The sequence below is a fragment of the Musca vetustissima genome, unplaced genomic scaffold (assembly GCF_032173495.1).
Source record: "Musca vetustissima isolate MV318-11 ecotype Yass unplaced genomic scaffold, APGP_CSIRO_Mvet_v1 utg14004, whole genome shotgun sequence".
Lineage (NCBI taxonomy): Eukaryota > Metazoa > Arthropoda > Insecta > Diptera > Muscidae > Musca > Musca vetustissima.
In genome coordinates, this window is record NW_026886182.1 from 23,413 (window position 1) to 29,265 (window position 5,853).

Below are 5,853 nucleotides of genomic sequence, written 5' to 3' on the forward strand. Positions count from 1 at the left end.
GCTTTTTTAAGCTATGAGAAGTTTCACTTATGCGTAGTAAATTGTGGGCGATTAACATAAAATGTAATGGTGCAGGAAATCAATTTCACTTATCCGATATTTTTCATTTAAGCGACTTTACGATAGTCGGCCCGTCCGACTTTTGAACTTACTGGTTTTCGTATGCGGGTCTCGTAGCCAAAATGATTCCAAATTATTAATTTACAGCTGATTCTGATTAAAATACCCAATACAGTAGACCGCCGATATAAGAACATCCGAAAAAGTTCTTATAAGCGGGTTTTTCTTATATGAATTTATTATACCCTACACAACTATGTTGTCAGGGTATTATAGCTTTGTGCAGCCCCAAAAGTTTGTAACGCCGCGAAATATTGGTCTTCGTCTTGCTGACTCGATCTAGACATGTTTGTCCGTCCGTTCGTCCATTATAATTTGTAAACACGATACAGGCCGCAGTTATCGACCAATCTTCACGAAATTTTGCATGTAGGATAAGTTTTGCCCAATGAAGACCCCTATTGTTTTTGGAAAAGATCAGTTAATATTTAGGTAATGAAATGGACCAAAAACTTTATTTTTGTCTGATTTTCTGGTCGCTCCAGAGGCCGCAATTATGGTCCAAACTTCGCGTATTTTTGCATGGAAAAGGGGATCGGGCCAAAGAATAAGCATGTCTGTTTTGATAAAGATCGGTCAATATTTAGCGGGTCAAATGGATCCATACTTTTGTGTGAAAAATGACAAAATGTTTATTCTATGGCATATATATTTACTCCTGAAAAACATAGACCGGAGAAATTGATAGTATATCCAAGAGGAGTTGTTGGCCTTTAAATTGATACCAACTATATTGTAGTATGTGTTCGGATATGAGATTTGCACTTAAATATTTACAGTTGCTTACGTATTCAGGTATTATTTAGTTACCCCTTACCACATTGTAGGGCGGAAATATAGCGCTGATTGCTTTTAAAATTTCTTTGAGGTTCCGGTTATGGTCAAGGACAACGCCTATAATTTGCGGTGATGATCGGTTAATAATTTTGGGATGAAGTGGACCGAAACTTATTTTTATTGTGTTTTTTTTAAGTCGATCTATATGCCACAATTATAAGCAGAATATTACACTGGAGAATGAATCTGGCCAACTAATTTGATGGGCTTTTGTAATGATCTGTCACTATTCAGCGGGTCAAGTCAACCAAAACTTTTCTGTGTAAAATGAAAAAATTGGATATTATGAAATAAAACATAATTCGAAATAGATGTCATGGCAAGAAATAAGAGCTATTGACCTCTAATCGATTAAGAGGGTGCAAATATCGCGAAATATTGCCCATTCTTGCAATAAAGATCTGCAGAAAGTTGGTCGACCCTGTCCGACTATACTGCTTCGCTCACTGGTTTTATATAATAAACCATTTTCTTATATGGGTGAAAAATGTTCTTAAGTCCTTTTCATAGTCCACTGTAATGGGGGGAACTGTTTTATGGGGGCTACCCTAATAAGTGGACCAATATTTATCTTTTTCGGTTGGAATATTTTATACCCAATAAGAACCAAAAGTAGCAGATCACAGCAAATTCGATTGAATTACGGTGAATTATGGTATATTATACAAATGTTTTCGAAAACTGGAAAACATGCTCAAAATTCTCAATATACTGAAACTTGGACCCCATTTATGCATCGGGCAATACATAAATGGGGATCAATAGTGATATTCTTATTGACAAGGTTTTATGAGGGTTATACTTAAAGGTGAAGAGTTATATTAACATGTAAAAACGTCGTTTAATTCGGCCGGTTCGAACTTTTAATAACCTTCGGTGGATGCTTTGGCCAAAAACAAAGCAGTAAGCAGGTCCTAAATGGTGTCTATGCGACGTTTGTTTTGTTAAAAATTTAAAAACGTAAGTAATATATGGAAGAACACACCAAAAGACTATTATTTGTATACCCTACAGAAATTTGCTGTAAATATTATGGCTTCAAGAATTTGTAACGCCGCGAAATATTGAGCCTATACCCACCTTTTTGGAGGAGCTATTGACATCTAGTCGGTCAAGAGGTGGCAAATATCGCGAGATATTGCCCAGACACGGAGTATAGATCCACAAGTTCACGGGTAGTTTTGTAGGGTATCATAATGTCGGTCCCGCCCGACTTTACCATTTTCCTTACTGGTTATGTATGTATGTCAATGGCAAACGGACACTCCAAAATTACTGTTTTTACCAACATATAACAATTTAAGCCATATTTGTTGACTAAATTAATATTTCAGTTCATAATATTAATTTTTGCTCCTAAAATATCCGTTGTCCACTAACTAACGATATAAATTGCATTCCGAAACATTTCAATTATTTATTCCTCTAATAAAGCCAATCCTTTTAGACGAAGATATCCCTCGCCTATGACTTTGTTTTACGGAAAACTCTACAAAACCTGAATCTTAAATTCATTCCGCAGCCATGCATTTGTGTTTTATGCCACAAATACTCGCAAAACACAACATCTGAGTTTTCTACGAAGCAACAGAGTGTCACTCACATCAATTGTCCTTTACGATAAACTCTGGTGGTCGGTAGCTTGGTTGGTCGTTCGGTCATATGCCTTTTGTTGCAGCAACTCCCTGATATGCAGATCAATATGGTAATTGGCAAGTAACCAATAACAAGGCGGAGAACGACGTTCAGAAATAATGCCCCAAAAGTCCATTACAATGGTGCACTCAGTGGTTCACTGGCCGGGATGGTGTGATTATGGGGTAAACCGCCATTCAACACAAGTGACTGTGGTCAGTGTGAATCACGCCGCATTTCAAAGTGTGTGTGTGCGTGTGAGGGTATTCCATGGAAGAACATACCATGGCTGGCCACAGATGCGAGTTAAAGATGTGAAAATAGAAAACGGCAACACACGTAACAACACGCCTTAACGAATGCCAGTCAGTGTCATCTAGATGTGTGTGTGTACATGCGTGACAGTATGAATATGCAACATGCAGCTTAATTATGTTGATTGTTTTCTTTTTACGTTGCTACCACAAAGACAGGGGTTTGCTGCAGTCTCTTCTTTGTTGTTGTTGTTGTTAGTTTTTTCTGGGGACCTTTGAACATGTCCTTTTTGGCCATAAGAAGACATCGACGGAAGCAAAGTCCATCGATGTCAGTTGTGTAATGGAAATGGTTGTCAGCCAAAAATTCGTCTAATTCTGGTGAAAATGTACGTCCCCGAGATGAATATCTTGTCGTTTAAGCTTTTTGAGAAATGAGAGCAGTGAAAGAGTCAAAGTCCTTTGCTTGACTTGCATCTAAAGTACATTGATGAGGTTGAGTAATGCTTTAAGAGGATCAAAGAAGTGGGGTTGGAGTGTCGGTGATGAATTTTCGGTGAGAGATGCAATTGGTATTTGTGGTTCTCAGAGGGTGTGCTCGTTTTTCATCCGAATTGGATCTGACTTGATTTTTCAGATTCTCATTCTAACGGTACCGAGCAATACAGGTCCCTATATTGGTATAGCACCCATTTAAGGATAGCTATTGTCTTCCTAGTTGTTCATCTTAAATCCACCCCTCCAATACCTTATGTCCATCACCCCATAGGAAGAATCAATTCACATTTATTTACTGTAAATGTGCCCATAAACCATAGATGAATAGTGAAAGAACGGCTTTAATGTTCATTTCATTTGACAGTAAAAGCATGGCAATCATATGTATGCATTTGTATGTACACCGAAAACCCAGGTCCAGATGTGTGTTAAATGTGCAGCAATAAAAAATCTGCTAGTGCAGCAACACCACCGCCTAGAACAAAAGATCAAAATTTTGGGTTTCGTTTTAATTTCGATGCCACCATCATCACCACCATAATTATCAATGGCCTCATCTGTGGCCTGACACACATTTACTCGTCCACTTACTTAGTGATACTGTCCGGAGTCGAACAACGGGCAGCCGGAAAAAATGAATTGATTTTTTAATTTCGTTGGTCAGAGCGTGTTGTTTTAACCGCAATGAAATGTACTTAAAATGGCGTATATAAAACAGTTGGGTAGGGTAAATAACAAAATGAGCTAAGAAATAATTTTGAAAATATTTTCAAAATCAAGAAGATTTTTTTCTCAAAATCTAAAGCAGGGAAAGTAATTTTAACTATGGAATTGAATGTGATTTTGATATCCTCTACTGTCGATGTTAGGTAGAATTGAAGAGTGTTTTGGAGGCATATTAGTATACGAGGAAAACCTTGAATATATGTTATAACATGCAAAACTGTCTGTCAGACCTTTCGAGAAAACAAGGTATCGAATTACAAACACTCAGTATAAAATACTTCGGTTAGGACTAACAATATACCTTAAGTGGGCTGGAACTTGCATATGGAAGTTATGTCAAACTATGGCCCTTTACTAACATTTTTCTGTTTTTACCCACCATGAATCGGGAATACAAAATTCAGCCACTACTCCGAGGAAATTCACATAAAATCTTAAAAAGAAAAGAAAAGAATTTTCGGTGAAATTGTACACCAGGACAACTTCGACACAGAAATGAACACTTTAGCTGTATGTCATCACTGGAGCAGCCATATGCTAGAGAATAGATGGAAAACTATTGCCGACAAGACATAATTATCAGGAATAAAGCAGGATAGATATCACCACATGGAGGGATTATTGTAAAAACCTTTACCAAGGAGGGATTTGAAGCACTCTGTTATCCACACAACGCTATAATATTCCGAAGAGAAAATAATCCCAATCTCTTTTCATTGAGCGAATCCGAGGAGCCTTAAAGTGACAAGAAGGAAGAGGTAAACCTTATTACCTGGAAGCAAAGAAAGGACAGTGTAAATAATCCATCTTCCGCAACAAAGTGATAGCCGTATCAAATGGCTGACCACATACTGCAACGGTAGAAGCATTATAGAAAGAGCTGCCTACGTATATGTGGGACAATGAGGACAACACCAACAAGGGCTTTGGAGACTATATTGTGTATGATTCAATTGATATCCAATTGAAGTGACCTTCGGAGCCTTAAGACTTAAAGCAATGAAGGAGTGGATTGGCACAGGCAACAACAAAGTGTGCACAGACAGCAGCTTGTGGGGAAAACAGGGAAACGCTGGAATATTTCCCATGCCAGAACCTTTGCAAGGCTTCGAATTCAATTCCTAGAAAATCAAACTCTTTACGAACTAAAAAAACTAAGAGGGTGAGAATGGAGAAGACTAAAGGACTTCACTAAGAGTACACGATTTCTAGAAATTCAGAGAAACCAATCTCAAGATGATTTCTTTTAGGCTATATTTGCCAATCTAGTTTCTTTAGAATGGTGTTTTGTAGCGTATACGTTGTGACATTGATTATACGCCCCAGGGTATCACGCATTCTCTATGCATCATGTAGGGCTACAGATAACAGCTATACCATCAAATCTGAAATAATTTTGGTTTTGTATTTCATGAAATATGAGAATAGTGGGAAATATGAGAATCGGTGCTCCCCAGATGTACTTTTTATACCCTCCACCATACGGTGTAGTGTGTATTAAATTTGTCATTCCGTTTGCAAATTGTTAATATTGAATCAAGTTTGAGGGTAGCCCCCATAAAACGATACCCCGACATCTCCGTAGTAAGAATTTTTAATATTGACCCATGTCGGATTTTAGGGAATTTTGGTCACGTTTTCAACCGAATTGGCTGTAATTTGTTATTTATTATTCTCATTGACTTCAAATTTAACTACAACCAGTAAGGAAAGTAGTAAAGTCGGACGGGGCCGACTATATGATACCCTTCACCACTAGGGGTATATTAAACAGTACAATTAA